Raw genomic sequence first — 17,956 nt, 5'->3', positions numbered from 1 at the left:
CTTAACTCATGTTCAGGATGGAGCTCCCCACAGTTGCTTGTCTTAACTCATGTTCTGGATGGAGCTCCCCACAGCTGCTTGTCTGAACTCATGCTCGAGTTTGAGTTCCCCACAGCTGCTTGTCTGAACTTATGTTTGAGTTAGAGCTCCCCACAGCTGCTTGTCTTAACTCGTGTTCAGGATGGAGCTCCCCAAGGCTGCTTGCCTGTACCCATATTCGAATACGAGAATGAGCAGTAGCCTAATCAAGCTATAAAGAGCTCAAGTCCCTGGCTTTGAGACACAGATTTTGAACTCTTTGGATTTGAGCACCTGTAGGGAATCCCTTTATAAGCATGCACATGGTAAATATAATAAGTGACTGCCAATTATTAAAAGCACACATTCTCATTTTTGATTTCAAGTAATACTGAACTCCCGACATTAACCACAGAATATAATAATAATCACAAGAGAGAAAAATCTGGTTCTTAAGAATGACAGCAATGTAAAACAATGTTTAGGCATAAAACAGTTTCTAAAGAATCTCCTTGTTTATTTTTGTAGGATTAGGGATATCAAACTTTAAAATGACATAGGCTTCATATTATTATTTTTCTGTTAGTTTATTCTGATATAAACCTGTGACTTTACATTGGTGTATATTTATTTCTTGGACTCAGTAGAAGTATTCTACTCCTGGATTAGTTTCTATCAGAAGAAATTATGTCTCAGATTTTCCTGCATTATAAATGAAACATCTAAATTGTGTAATCAATACTGTAAATAATTCAGTTCCAACCAGAAGAATTTATTACTTTTACAGAATCCCATTTGCAAAAGGTCTGCACTGGGTACTTCTTGTGGTTCCTTGTACCTCTTCCCAAGCAATACATTGATCTGTTGGTGCCGGATCAGTGCTCCATAGAAGATTGCATGATGGACATTTCTCCAACTATGGCTCTGATATCAGTGAGAGGCACCCAAGGATGACAACACTGACAGGTTATAACTCCATTTCTGTTTGACCCTACTACTGAAATAAACAGAAATGGTGACACTTAAGCTATTTTAGTACATGACATAGACTGGAGAAAACTAATATTTTTAGACAATATTCAGTTCTTAAAGTGAAGATAGAAAGTTTTGTATACTGACAATTTTATTTGATATTTCTTAGGATTAAGAAGCTTCATCTTTCTGTCTTTGTATGCACGTGTGTGTGTGTGTGTGTGTGTGTGTGTGTGTGTGTGTGTGTGTGTGTGTGTGTGTGTGTGTGTGTGTGGAGTCCTATATTGTTTTTGCATTAGTGCTGATGTGTTTCTATGTTTAATTTTGAGACCAGAGAAACGTCTGCACTTTAAGCTATTAAGATGTTTTCTTTGTGTGTGCTAACTGGCTCCCCTTAGTGGATTAATCATCTATTTAGTTGAAAGAGTTTGCGGATTGTAAGATTCATTGATTGTAGCCATTTTTGAGTGCTTAACTGGTCAAATTTAGGAGATGCTGAACGGAAGAAGGTAGATTTTGAAAGGTATGTGTGGGTTGATAATGTTAATGCCAAAACTTTGGGATATATCAAAAATTCTGGCATTAAGGGGCAGGGGGTTGTGTGCGTGTGAGTGTTTATAGGTTAAGGTTAGGGCAAGGGCTAGGTAAGGCAATAGGTTTAGTGCTGTGTAAGTGTTTGTGGATTAGGGTTAGAGTAAGGTAAAGGTAAGGGAATAGATTTAATGTTGTGTGTGTTTTTTTGAATGTAGTATGTGTTCAAGTCATCTTGCATAGTGGTAGTGTTATGGATAGATGTTTTCTAACATAACATGTAGGATTAGGGTTAAGGATTGAGATAGGGCAGGGTTAAGGTTAACACACATTAGTAAGTCTGTCACTATGCATCACCTTACTAATGCATGTTAAACCTTACCTTAGCTCTGTCCCTGTACTCTAACACTAATCCTATACCTTACCTTAGAAGAACCCTTTCTATAAGACTACCACCATTCAGACAAATTTGGTCTGGAAGTAGTTGCATAGTTTTGAGATAAGATCACAAAAGGAAACTATGACTCTCTCTTTTGAGACATTTTTCATTTTCATTAATTTCTTTGTCAATACCTTTTTTTTTCAAAATGCCACATATATCAATTGTGATTCAATGCTTGTGTAATTTCAGTGATTAGATCTAAACCTATGCTAACATATGTTGCCCTAACCTTTCTACATGAAAACTAATTTCAAGATTGACAATCTACTTGTTACTTTAATGGTATATGAGGAATGCAAAGCTTTACAATGTACTTTTAAATCACATAATTAGATTGTACAATACACATTGATCTCTTTTAGACATTCTCATGGGAAAATGGAAGCCAAAAGGATGGTAAACTGTAATCCGGAGACAGTTTTCCTCACCACACAGCTTTCTAGTATGAACTTGCCTTCCGGTCTCAGCCTTTCCCCATACAGATACTTTATATCTAGCGTGTCTTCCGCTGAGTGCTTGCATGTTCTCCTTGTGTCCACATGGTTTAGCATTAGAAGCTCTTGTTTCCTACCAATACATACCAAATGCAAACATATGAACTCATTGTGTTTGAATTGCCCTTACATACATGTGAAGTATATTTGCTTGTGCATATTCTGTGATAGATTTATGCCTTCTTCAAGAATGTTTCCTGTATTACACCTGTTGCTTGCTTGGACATATTCCAGCTTCCTCAGCCCCTCAGTTAGATAAAGCAGGTACTTTTGTAATGGACAGATACCTCATCAAAATGACGTTAACTCTTTAATCTGCTTAAAGTGAAAGAGGATTCTTCCATTTCACTAAGTTATTATTTTGATTAGAAAATGTTGCAGCTGCAGAACACACACACACACACACACACACACACACACACACACACACACACACACACACACACACACACACACACACACACATCACAAGTTACAATGGTGGTGGTCCCTTTTTCCTTTCTCAGTCTCCAAAAAACACAGCTGTTGTCATTGTGAACAGTAAGTACTGTTTTGATATTATTATAACTACTTACTACTTACTGTCTGTATATTTCTGTGTGAATTATTTTAATTGAAAAATGAAGACAATACAACATACTGTCAAGCAACACTGTTAATATAGTACAAGAACCAAACATAGACATGTTTAGTTGGATGTTGATCCAGAGCTCATATATGCATAAAACTACCTTTATAAAGTTTAGAATACAGCAAAAAAAATGATAGTTATAAGTTATAATCTTAGATATTTATGTGTTCATAGAAACAATACCTCCCCACTGTTCCATCTCTCAGTAGCAGCTTTGGATTTTAATTCCTTAGCTGCCTGTTCCATAGGAGATATAGTATTAACACACCTGTAGTCTTCACTTCCTCTTCTGACCCCTAGGTTATTGTAGGATGGAACCTCCCTCTATGATTGTGACCTAAAATGTATATCCTCATAGGATTTTTCAAACTAGTTTCAAAACATGCTCTTACATTTTTAGAACTGGTGTAACTTCCACCACCTACCAGTCAGTGTTGCTTCAGTCTGGCAGTTAACACAGAGGATTAATGCTATAAACTTTTAATGAGCTGCTAAGTGTAGTCCATGGTTTTATTCCCACAACCTTAATTTTACCTTCTTGGTGACTGAACAAATCATTTAACCAGATAGACGTCTGGGAAATTGGGCTAGACTACACACACACACACACACACACACACACACACACACACACACACACACACACACACACACACACACACACACACACACACACACACACACACACACACACACACACACACACACACACACACACACACACACACACACACACATATGCGCGCGTATTTCAGTGATGATACTATAGGGTGCCTAATCTCTTTTATTTATTTGCTAACCAGATAAACCCATGAGTCACAAGTACCTCTTCTCCCAAGGTGACCTTGGCCCAAAGTCACATACTTTGCTAAGGCTTGAGACGTCTGACACAGATCCACACAACTAGAAGATAAGATGTGGATGGCAACTGGTGGGTAACCAGTTTGTCACTGTCAGCACCTATTACTATGTGAACTAACTAAATAAAAACATACTTTGTGAAACAATGCTTCAATTGTTGATCCTAGATGTGTCATCACTCTGGTTGTCAACCCTGTGAGCAATATTAGAATGTATGTCTACAAAATGTTGACAAATATGTACTTATTACATAGAGATATAGATGAATCATTCAAATAAGAAATAAAATCACCCTATGGAAGGCAAACACATTGAAAATAAAGGCATCTGCATATATTATCCCCTTAGAAAAAAATGCAACAAAAACTGGCAAAAAAAAAATATGAAGACTGTTGCTGCCCATTTCGACTGAGCTCCCACATACCCTATGTGATGGAGACTAAACGTCTTGCCTCACTACATATTATACCCAACTCTATACAACTAGGCGGAAATAGTACAATAACCAGCACTACATATATCAACTATAGACCCACTGAGATAGAAGACAGCCCCACCTGTTTCACCAGGGATGGCCTGTATCTATCTCCCAGGTTTTCACATACTGTTTAAGGCATTCTGTATCTACATACTGCATTTTTAGATAATGTCAGTCTATTCAGTCTATCAACCTAATAAATTCAAATTAAAATCTGGCAAATATCACTATAATACTACTCAACAGTAGGAGCCTAAATAAGAAAATCCCTTTCTTAAGGCCTTCCTCACACTTGAAAAACATAGATCTTTGTATTGTCCGTAAAACTTGGTTCCAGTGCAGAGACAACACTCCATCAGGTCCACAAGTTTAGATGCAGTAATTACTATAGTGACAAGTTTGTCTTTATCCAGAATGCTATCATCTCTACATTAATTGAATAGGACAAAGAATGTGAACTCTTTTATATCTTAGTATTTGTAAACAAGGCTCGATATCTCATCCTGGTCAACCAAAGAAACCTGACCATGATACCTGCAAATCATAAAGCATATTTTTTTATTGCAACCATATAATATTAAAGCAATAAAGTATGAACATTTTAAAATAACATCATTAACAAAAACCATGAAGTATATCTTAATAAACAAGAATATTTCTCTCTATTGACACAAGCAACATCATTCTAAAGGACTTTAACCACTCTTCTGTAAACTACCCTGACTGACAAATATGCACAATGCTTCCTTAACTTTATCAGTACAAATTTCCTTTAACAAGTTGTATCCTCCTCCACTAGAGGCACCGGCACATTATCTTGTCCTCATTAACACAACCATATCTGCTCTTGTTCATTGTCACAACCTTATTGGTTGAATCAGACCACCATGGAATTATATTCACCATACAGTCTCAGTAAAGGTAACAGTCCAATAGAATTGCCTTTAGAGACTTCTTCAACCTCATCTTCTTCATGGATGATCCTTACTTGAGCTGATTCAACATTATCCCACTCCTCAATGACCTTATAATGAGTACCATAGCATATACCTAGACTTTATATCTGCATCTAAACTCCTGAGTATTCTTATTTCCACAAATAACATAAAATCCACACTTAAAAAGCAAATCCTTCTCATGGCACTCAACCATAACTAACCTTTACAACTAAAGGAATTTCAAAGTCCTAAAGAACAGAGCAAAATCTCAGCTTTTTAAAATCAATCCCAAAAGGGTTAATAATGAATTCAAGATTAAGATCAAATCCTAGAAAGCTAATTATGAACCAAAAATTTTAATGTCAGTGAAGGGCAACTACATGGTATTCTTACTGCACCACACTTATCTCTGATGGCATAACCGATTCAAAACCAGAGAATATGGATAACATGCTAGCAGATAAATTCATCTCCAGCATCTCCACCTATTACCCCCAAATTTCCAAATACAAAGTATGCTGTCAATATTCTCCCTCATAAATCAATTCAGAGTAGATACTGAAAGTGCTGTCCTGGACCAAAACACATCAGCTCTGTGGATGCAGACAACATTTTGGATTGTTTCCTGGTCAGTATGAAATGCCCCTTATCAGACTTACTCCTTAAACTGTTTAACTATAGGGTCCCTTGTGGCTAAATACCACAACCCTGGAGAACAGCTGAAGTTGTACCACTCCACATGGAAGGTCCTATTACAGACGTTGGTAACAACAGACCTCTCAGCTCACCAGCATTTACAAAGTGATGGAATGTCAATATCAGTGGTGCAACAGGTAGAACACTTGCCTATGGTGCAGGAGGCTGTGGGCTCTATTCCCACACCAGGTAGATGGGGTAATAGAAATTGTTTACTTCAGGTGCCAATTTGCTAGTAACTGGTGGTACACTGGCACTCCTGAATGGATTATTCTTCAGATGAGACATTAAACTGAGGTGTCGTCTGCTGCTTGAGTTGGTGGTAGGTCAAGTGGATGGAAAAGATCCCATGGCATCTATCAAAACAGTAGGAGAACTTCTCCAGTGTGCTGGCCAAATTTCCCAAAGTAGTATAAATATAAGGCCGTGGTGGTGCAGCAGTTAGCATTATCGTCTCACAGCAAGAGGTTCTCCCATTCGATTCTCTGCTGGATCACCTTCTGTGTGGAGTCTGCATGTCCTTCTCGTGGTTGAGTGACATCTAAAGACATGCAGGTAGGTGCGTGCATGAATGGGTGTGCCTTTTTTGAAGGTTGGGCTGGCAACTCGGCACCGTAAAAATCAACTGCCAATTATTAGTGGACCAGAGTTCCACTGTGGCGACCCCTAACCGGGAAAAGCCGAAAGACTTTTTCATATAAATTTCACCTTGGGTCTCCCTTGAAAAGCGGTCACTAGCCTAGAGCAAATACCTTGGATAACAAAGGATAAATAAAAAATAAATAAATCATCATGGACCTCATCAACAGAAATGTAGGAGACCTACATTCCATAGACCCAAACCAATTTGGCTTTGCAAAAGGATCGTGTGTATTAAACTTAGTTGATTTATTTGAAAGCATCACAGAAGCACTAGGTAAGGGTAACTGCATGCACACTACCTATCTTGATTTAGCTATGTCTTTGACACTGTACTTCACTATGGTATCACTGGCAAAGTGGTTAATCTCGTATAAATCTGTATGTAACCTACTGGACTGCCAACAGGCTTAGTGATAGTACCTGCCCGATTAGAGATGGTGGCACACTATTCTTCAAGACACTTTGCATCAGTAGTGTACCCAAGGTCACTGTTCTGGGACAACTATTTGGAATTTATGTCTCTGATGTCAAAACCAACATTTAAAGGTCTTTGGTTGAGCAAGTTCATGGACAATTGCAAGCTTGGAACAATCATCATCTTCCCTTAAGAGACAGTCACATCCTCTAAGGCAGCATTAATTAGATAAAGTTATGGTGTCAGTATCATAGTCTAAACTGAATGTCAAAAAATTAGCATTGTATAGTTTGAGAAACAGGAAATTTCACACAACTATGACACGGCTTACAATGCTCTTAAAATTGACATTATCATTGGATATCTAGGCACCTTCATTTCTAATGATCTCCCCTTTGACCACCACATATCCACTATTGATGGGAAAGCCATCTGCCTCACCCATGTGATTACTAAATGCTTATCCTCTCAGCCTTAAGACACCATCATTCCCTTCTACTCATCCCTAGTTGGGTCCATGCTATAATACAGTATGTCTTAGACATGTAAGTGTCCAAGTACCTAACCCTACCTGAGAATCTTTTGGAAGAAAAAGAATTGCAATTGCAGCTACAGTTAGATGCTATGAAGAAGCAAAGACCGAATGACAAATTAGCTATCAACTGTATAGTATAAAGGAGAGCAGAAAAGTTATAAACATTTTTTTAACAACAACTTACATTTTAATTTGTAGATGTGTACATGTTTTATATGCATACATATATGCATAAAAAATTAACATTTTTTTTTACTGTTTTGCACTGTTGTTGGATCTATTATTGTCTTCTAATACCGTTTTGTTACACTGTCTTTTTAAGTGGAAGGCAGTTTAATGGCAACTGCATTCCAGGTTAGTCACATGGTTTTTCAAAGTTATATAAGTCTCTATTAAGGCTAGTTCTTTTATCTCTGATTATGCCTTCTTTAGCAAGGTAAATGTACTAAAATATTGTACTTTATAAACTTTGTTTAATTTATGGTCAAAGCAGTATCATACGGTTTGTTCAGCTTTTTGCTCTGCTTGTATATCTTCAGCATTTAACACTACAGCTGCTGGTTCTTCATTGAACTCACTGTAGGAGTTAAAGTGTGTTTTTCCTTTTGGAATTGTTTGTGTACTGCAACAAACCTTGGCTGCAATCTGAAAATCGGCAGTGCTTCCTCAGCCAAACCACTGTGGGTGTGAGTGCATTAAGTTACCCAGGGCATCTATAAACCCTGATTATTCTCTCTGTCTCCTACAGACTCCTACTTAGCAGTCTGTGCCTGGCCTACCGAGACATAAACAATAAAATTCTGCTCGAGCCACTGCATATCTGCAAGACTGGTGGCAACAACAATATGAGATCAAAGGACCTAAATCTATACTGCAACATAAATACAACTTGGTGAGACACGTATCTTTTCCCAAAATGTCTTCCACATTTTGAATAAACTCCTGCTTCTGGTAAAGCACAGCATCTTCCTCACTATCTTCAGATTTAGCATATCCGCTTAGATGGGAACCACAAATTTACCCCAGGCTTATTCCCTTATCTGTTTTGGACAGACAGAGCAAGTAATTGGGTATATCAGTGGGACTTCAGTGGCTGGTCTCCAAATGGCTTAAGTGGTCCACTGTCTAGTACTAGCATATGACCCTAAGAAATTCTGAGTTTTCTACTCCTTTTTATAATATACTGCTTCTAAAATGCTCTACTTTGCTTTTTTGTATTGCATGCAGTTTGGTTTGGTTTACACCATTGTTATAGTTGTACTATCTCCTTTTCCATCCTTTCCATTCCTTCTTGTTTATCCACTCCGTTTTAAATCACCATGTCATTGTAAAAAGCCGCATTTTTCCTTACCAACCATCTAAAGTATCATGCATGTAGGCATTAAAAATAACCTGCCATGAGAATGGCCTTGTATTACTCTGTATTAATTCCTTTCATTATTTCATTTGAGAGGACTCAGTTTACTGTCATATTATATATTCTTTTGTCAAGTTAATGGTTTAGGCATTTCCCTCAGTAACATACCGAGACTGATTTGTTCAGTAACTTTTCATGCAATAATCTTTTTATCACTGCTAATATCAGAGGGAATATGAGAGCTACAATGAAAATGTTACAAAAAGAAAAGTGCGTTCTTGAAGAACTCAGCAAGTATTAAGGCTGTTGAAGGCTGTGCCAGTGTCATGCTGTCTGTGTGAATGTGGTTGCCTTGGATAAGATCTCCTTTACAGTCATAGTATATCAGTAAGTCGGTAAGTTGTTCTATGCACCATGCAGGACAATGTGTATTCAGTACATCCATCTCCTTGAAATCAGTCTGAGCCGGTGTGCCATATTATCTCTGCCAGTTCTGGGGGGGGGGGGGGGGTTGCCTACAGTATAAGGCACAGTGTGGTGCTTCTAAATTCTGACACATCCCAACAAGTGTGATTTCTACTCACATTGTCACTCACTCGTTTGTGAAGTAACACTGTGGGTCACATTATTGCCATTCCAAGCATATGGTTGTTTATCATAATGGGCCTGTCTTCAATATAAGAATTATTACTCTTTTATATATTTAGTCATACTGTTCCTGCTGGATGCAAATTTTAGTTCGGATAACACAGTTTAAAAACTACTATAAAGTAAGGTATTTGCATACAAAATTGTTTAACGTCAGTTCTATTAAAGCATCTGTTAATAAGTTCATTATATTTGGCATCTAGCAACCTAACTCAAAGGGTTAAGGTTATGAGCTGCTAACGACATTCACTCAGTCTTCATTACTAAACTATGGCAATGAACAACACACTTAACCGAGGCAGTTTTAACCGAGGAGGTACCTGTTTAACAAAGGAGTGAAAAACACTACCACAGTACTCGGATTGTATTGTAATTGCTCTGTTCAGTGTACTTGAATAGCATATGTGTTCTTAATTTCCTTGTTTCCTGTCCCAGCCTTCCTTTTACTATATAGGCATTGAATAAGAGCTACACCAGCATTTACTGTCTGTTAGTTCTGAGCATGTGCAGCACAGTCATTTCCAGCTAGACATACTGGGGTATGATCCAGGGAACTTATGAGGGTGAGTATAGGCACAGATGGAACATTTACAAATGAACAATGTGCAATTATGGCTTTTGTCTACTAGGTTGCACAAGGTGTGATTTATAGCGAACAAGCAACTTAATGAAGCCCCAAACCAAACCAGACCCAGTTTCACTCCAGGTTGTACTGCCTACATGACCCATAAGAGGTATGACATTTTGACCTACTCCTACTTAGCTAAACATTGGCTATACATTGCTGTAGCCTACATAAATGGATGCATCACAGACTAGTGGTAGATATGTCAAGAGTGTTCAGCAGCATGCTTAAGTGTTGGAAAACTAGGACTTTTTGATTACAATGAGCAACTGCAAGGAAAGCAATTAATAACTACATGAAATTTGCCAAGTACACTTCTGCAAGGAATTATGGGAGGAACAAAACGAGTTCACATAAACACTGAATTACATAACATATCTTGACATCTATGCTATGGCTCACATTCACTGAAGAATGAAAGCAGAAGAGCATGATAGGTCTTTTGGTTTGTGTACTGGTCTTTTATCAGTATCACTGGATGAAACATGCCCATGGCTAACAGTATTCAGTGAAGCAGGGTGTGGTGCATAAAAGGAACTTTGCATATTTACTTAGCAGTAGGCCTTGCCAGTAAAGTGGTTTGAGAAACACTGAAACAATGGTACATTCAAAAGCATTGTGTGTGTGTGTGTGTGTGTGTGTGTGTGTGTGTGTGTGTGTGTGTGTGTGTGTGTGTGTGTGTGTGTGTGTGTGCGCTCACTGCTTAATGCTATATATTAGAAAACTGGAAAACTAAACTACGAATATATATTAAGAATCAAATTTTGTATACAAGAATTAGTCTAAATACGTTCAAACAGAACCATTTGTCAAAGTTCTTGTGTATCATCAGTATTTGTGCTACAATGGTCCCTTATGAAACATTCATGGTTCCTTCCAAAATTGGGCTCATATAATACAGTGACTTGTGGTCTGAGAAACAGCATGCCTTGACAGAAGCTGGTAAAGCCTGAGATATTAAGTTGTTGTGCTTGCCTCACGAGCTCTGTAAAATGTTTTGTTATTCGGACATAGATGCTTTGGAACCGTGAAGCATGCATATAGGCCCAGAAATGGAAATGGTTGACTTCCTTTTTTGAGAATTACGTCTGATAATTCTTTTACCTTTCACACTTTTCCCTTATATCATGTAACGTCTGCTATGCTGGGAGTTTGTGGCCCAGTGACACTGGTCTAGCCATTATTTATCTCATTATCTGTTTTATTTCACCATTCTTAACCCGCCATTACTAACATGCTATTGCTAATGTTTTTACAATATCATTTTATATTTCTGTATATATCTATCTATTCATATTATATTTATTGTCTTTCAAATGTACTATCATAACTTGTACTGCCTTAACTTAGTTATGTTTTGTATTCTTTACAGCCCAGGTTGTGCATGAAGGGGTCTACGAACCAGTGCACACACAAGCTTATCAAATGTATAAATAAAATACAATATTTACACATAGTATACAGACTGGTGATGGCCACTACTTCCATTACCTGGCCATTAAACTGGTAAACAGCTAAGGTGCTGTTCATGCTTAACAATATCAAGTCAACGTCTAGGCATTTTTTAGATACTGATTTGGTTCTTTAATTTCATTCAAAGTGTTTATGTCTCTGACCTGTCTAGATATAGTAGTAATGATATAAATAGTCAAGTGTGCTGAGGGGTTATAAAACACAAACATTAAGAAATAAGAGAAAGTGTAGCTTTAGTGAATCCCTGATTATGCCCAGTGCCTCTTTCTCCTCCTCACCTCTGTACACAGCCCTAGTTGTGCTTGTGTCATTTAACTACCAAAGGTAATTCAGCATATGCTCCACAGTTTGGCTTTATAGTTTCATAGGTTTATAGGTAAGTACTAGGCTAGCTGCCCTTGTGGGCCATTTTAAACAAAGTTAATTTCCTTTGTGATGCTTGAATTAACTTTTGCTGTTTGGTGTTATACTAACCTTTCCCAGCCCACGGTCAATAATTATATATTACCCCTAGTGAGAATAACTGAGGTCATGCCATACATAACATAAGTGGGCCTATGCATGAGATAAAGCATTTAGCAGCCACCTCTGTCCATTAGGCCATTAGTAGTAAAGAAGGCAATCCTGGGGTAACTTTTCTGATTCCCATTCATAGATACAAGTTCAATTTGAATATGGACAGGGGTGAACTTTGTTTTACAGGTATGGGGAGTCTGTTCCAGAGCAATGGTATCCTCAGCAAGATAAAACTGTCCCTCGAAACCATTTTATTGATGTTACAGAAGAAGTTTGGATCCCTAGACTGAGTATTTCTTATGCCAGTTGATTTGCTGATGTGCAGTAAATCCATCAGTACTGGGTCAGAGAATGCCTTTTATGCCAGACTCTGGTCACCTATTAGCAGTTTGAAGGTTACAGAGTATAGTGACAGGGCTTTGAATTGGCCCACGCAGGACATTTTGCTTAGGCCTTGTATCCTTCTAGTAAGGTATCTCTGAATATTTTAGCTGTTACATATGTCTGGACAGATACATGACAAATGGGGCATTTTGCTCAATGATTGTCCTGATGAGGGCTGAGTAAAGAGGAACAATGACACCCATAGGTCTAGACACAATCTCTTTGATTATAAGCTATACAGTGTAGAAGGACTTTGTTAAAACTATGGACAGATGTTGGTTGAAAGTTAGGTCACTGTCCACATACTTTCCCAAATCTCAACTGGGTCAATTCTTAGGGTTGTACTGTCAATGTAGTAGCTTCCTGGGGTAGATGACTTCCCAAAGGATATGAGAATGCATTTTTTTAACATTTAGTTTAAGTCTATAATTTTGACAGAAATTGTTTATTTGGGACAATCCTTCCTTCGGGATGACTAAGCCATTTGGGGATTCAATGACTGTTCCTAGATTCAGTCATCTGCAAACTTAGTCAGCCAGAGCCCTCTGGTATTGGCTTTTATTACAGAGGAATAGATGGCAAACAGGAAAGGTTTCAGCACAGAACCCTGGGAGACTCCACTGGAGACTGGCCTCTTTGTGGAGGTAAATTTCCCTATTTTCAGTTCCTTTATCCTATCTGTGACCCAGTTGGCAATCCAGTGGATAAACAGGGGTTATTACCAATTTATTTAGCTTTTCTGCTATGCCTAAGTGGGGAATTGTGTCAAAAGCTTTGGCCAGGTCATGGTGTGTGTAATGTTTTGCTTTCATCCATTGGTTTGGTGACCTTTTTACAAAACTCCACCAGGTTAAGTAAACATGACGTGCCCTTGACAAATCCAAACTGAGACAGGTCTGGTGTTTGGAGGTTCTCTACCTGACTGATTAGTTCCATGATAAGCCTTAACATGGCTTTGCATATGAGGCTGGCCAGACTTATGGGTCTGTAATTGCCTAGGTTTGTGCAGGGGAATGACAGAATGGTCTGAGATATACCAGTCTCATATGGTAGAATGGCATGATAGTCTGCTGTATGTCACAATATGTGTGGGTAAGCACTGAACTAAATCCAAGATAGTTACAAACTGAAATTGTAAAGCCTGATTTATTGATTGTTAAAGTGTGATTCTCCAGAAGCAAGGCTGTGTCTGCTCTGTTGCAATATTGTGCATTTACAGATTCATTGCTAACATCTAAGATTGTTATGCTGACACAAGCATTTAAAATCATACTGAAACTCAGGGTGGGAGGCCTGTGTGCATAGTTTAGAGACATAATTCCAGTCTGCTGAGTAGCTGTGCAGATTTAAATGCAGTCAGACTTTTATTTTTATAAGTATTGCGTTATTCTCTGTATATAGCTCATAAGGTAATTGCTATCTTATGACATGGAGTACATATAAAGGTAGTCTTCATCGACGTCAGCTTTTAGCATGTTATAGATAACAATGAACGTGCTATAGAGAAAAAGCTGCTATGGAATGATGACATGATTGTTTGTATTTTTTAACTAAGGTAGGACACTGATCCACACAGACTTTTTTTCAGACTCAGCCTGGGAGCACTGCCTGGTTAATGACTTGCTCAAAGTCACACAGTTAGGCAGCAAGTTTATCTGCAATGTAACTTTGGTAGTGAGATTTTGTGCTTTGAATTTCAAAAAAAAAGTCATAACTTTGCCTTGACATTTGTAGACCAGATTTTCCACATGCATCTGCTTCTGCCGCTGCTTCACTGTCATTGTGTAGGTACCACAGCTGGCAGCCTAGATTTGATTTAATTCATAGCTTCATAGGTTTTAAGTATAACTGTCAAGCTTGTGATCTACTGGCCTCCAAGAAGACTGATTTCTGAAACTCCATGTGGGTAGTTTTTATAGATATATTTATGGTTTACAGAAAGCTGGTCAGAAGTTCATTTAATCAGCCAAAAAAAGCCAGTATGTGTGTTTGAAAATCAGCTGATCACACAAACTTGCCTTTTAAATGTGTGTGAGATCCTGGTATTGTGGGGATATGGGAATTTGCCCTTTCTCTATTATAGTGTAATCTTGGACTTGGTATATATAGTTAGCAGGGGGTACTGCAAAAATATTAACTTTTTTTCTGTTTTATAATTGGATGATCATCAACAGGTTGTTTGATCACTTGACATTCAGTATATATATATTTTTTTTACTATATGAACAGATATCCATATTTATATGTATCTATATTGTGTGTGTGCGCACGCGCGCATGTGTGTGTGTGTGTGTGTGTGTGTGTGTGTGTGTGTGTGCGTGTGTGTGTGTGTGTGTGTGTGCGTGTGTGTGTGTGTGTGTGTGTGTGTGTGTGTGTGTGTGTGTGTGTGTGTGTGTGTGTGTGTGTGTATGTGTGTGTATGTAGGTATATAAATATATATATATATATATATATATATATATATATATATATATGTATGTAGGTATATAAATATATATATATATATATATATATATATATATATATATATATATATATATGTTTATATGATCATTTATTAATGCTGTTTATTGTGACTTCCATTCTGTCATTCTCCACTCATTGAATACCACATCACTGAACGACAATCAAAATATTTATAATAGCATTTTTCAAGGGAAAAAGCCCCTCCCCCATTCACCCACATTCCCTTGCCTCATTAAATATACTAACCTCCTTACTCCCACTGTTTTTCAGTCTCACTGTTTTATACAGGAGATACTAAATCATGGTGTAGACTGATGAAACTGCACTGACCTGTTTCACTTTGAGAAAAAATGTAAAACCATGATCCATATATGAATTTTTTATCTGTGTGTGTGTGTGTGTGTGTGTGTGTGTGTGTGTGTGTGTGTGTGAGTGTGTGTGTGTGTAAATTTGTGTGACCATGGAGTTAATATATTTAATTTCAGGGTGTGTGTGGATGGATCCCCATGTTAGCGGTGTGGGTGGCAAAGCCTGTCACTTAGAAGCAAAGTTTCTATTATTTTTGGTGATTGTAAATGTAACATATTTGCTTCATTTGCCATCACCTTACATTTTTAGATGAAAGTTGTCATTGCTAAACTTTCATGACATATTTACTAATGATGAAAGTTCATCGGCAATGCCATCATATATTGGTCTACTTTGGAAGCTTGAAGTTTCAAAACTTCGAACTTTATATGGTCGAGACCATAAAATCAAAGTTTTGAAACACTGAATGGTTTTAATGGAGATCGCCATACAGCGCGGAATGGGAAATTTACATTCCTCTTCACTGTAGTGCGATCTTGGAGTTGGTATATTTAATTAGCAGGGGGTGTGGAGATGCAGGGGGCTTGCCCTTACATAAAGTTAAAAAATAATTGTTTTTATTTTTTATTGAAGTTTCGAACTACCATTCATGTAGCTATCTATGTATGTCTATATCTATCTCTTTCTCTCTCTCTCTCTCTCTCTATATATATATATATATATATATATATACAGACCCACACACACATATATATCAATCATATGATTACTTTGCTGATGTGTGTGTGTGCGTGTGTATGCAAAATAAAAAAAAATAATCCAAAACTTATGAACCAACAAAAATGACATAAAGAACACTTTCAGAACCTATTTATTGAAAAAGACAACAGCTATATATCTTGGTGTCTCCCTAAAAAGACTTTATAAGACTGTAGAAAACAGACAAATCAAGTTGATAAATAACTTTATAAACCTAGTTGCATGTTATATTTAAACCAAGCATATCATTTTTAATTCTTTTCTTATTTAAAACTACAGTGCAAGCAGTATCAGTACACCCAATTGTAAGCAATTTTATCAAAGGTCTTTTAGCCTGGTGAATAGCTTGAGGGGATCTTTGCAAAATGATATTTAAATGCTTGTTGTCAACAGCCAATAAAAAGGGAAAAAGAGGGAATTATGTTGTCAAATTATCGGGGCTTGCAGCAATACACCGAGTTTAAGAACACAGCTACAACTCAGCAGGTCCTTTGGAATACACAGGTAGCTTCCCACCCAGATGCATTGTGCACTGTTGCTTAACCAGCATTTTGCCCATTGAATTACCTATGGATTGGCCTTCAATGCTTTTACTTTATCTCCTATTTCATTATGTAAACTACGGTGAATGCATTAGCAAGGTCAGGATAAGAAATATGCACTTTCAGTTTTTTACTAAGTGCTGCTGTCTTCTCTTAATTGCATGCCACAAAATTCAAAAGGAAAGATCTCACTTTATGAAGCCAGTACTGTATTATAAATACTCCAATTAGTCCACTATACAAGTCTGGATTGGCTCCATTATGACTCTTCTTGATTTTGCATAGAATACCAGCTATGCTATGCGGATAGTTCTAAATGTTTTTATGTCTGATGTGATTCTCCCCTCCTTTCAAAATCTGCACCACCATAGTCTGTCATATTAGATCTCAGATGTATATATGCAATAACACTATAACACTTTGTGTCACATGACAGACTGGCATTTAATTGTGTTCTTCTGAGTCTGTGTAGAAAACCACCAGTTATGTTGTCTAGTTCTACGAGACTTGAGTTTTAACTATGTTTATAATTATATAAGGAAGGTCTTCCCTTGTCTCTCTAGCACAACCTGTTTTATTTAGTTTAGAGCTGTGGGTGAGCCAGAACCTCTCCAGGAATGCAACTGGCACAAGGCAGACATAAACTAATGTCAGACAGCAAGATGGCCAGATAGCACGCACATCTATTAACATGCGCATGTACAAACATATTCATATGGGCAATTCTGAAGGTCACCAGTTCACCTTTGCTTACTGTGAAGCTTCACAAATATTTTTTGCAAGCGTACATAATATGTCCTGTGGGTGAGTGATCCCTCCACTATTTATTTATAACATGGTACATTCACAATAGTGTTTTTTTTTTAGTTTTGTAATATAATTAAAATACCCCATTATTACATTTTACCATTAAAATTAATCTGAGTTTGTAGTCAGGTTTGAAAGACATTAAGATAGGTAAACATTTTCTATACTTTATTTAATGGCTCCGTAAAAATCTACCATCAATCATAAGCGGACTGGCGTTCCACTGTGGCAAGTCCTAACCGGGAAAAGCCAAAATACATTAGACTTGTTTTTTAGGATTAGGGTAACTTTTGAAAGTGAAATAGATCTGCATTTGTTCTGTTGTACATCTTATAAATTTGTGATTATACCAGTGGATTTATTTTTGTTAAATTTAACTCTTTATTTATGTTTTTCCAATACATGTTTATGAAAGAA

Source organism: Protopterus annectens, chromosome 17.part0 (assembly GCF_019279795.1).
Source record: "Protopterus annectens isolate FY-2018-M chromosome 17.part0, PAN1.0, whole genome shotgun sequence".
Classification (NCBI taxonomy): domain Eukaryota; kingdom Metazoa; phylum Chordata; order Ceratodontiformes; family Protopteridae; genus Protopterus; species Protopterus annectens.
Note: the sequence above shows the minus strand (reverse complement) of the source record.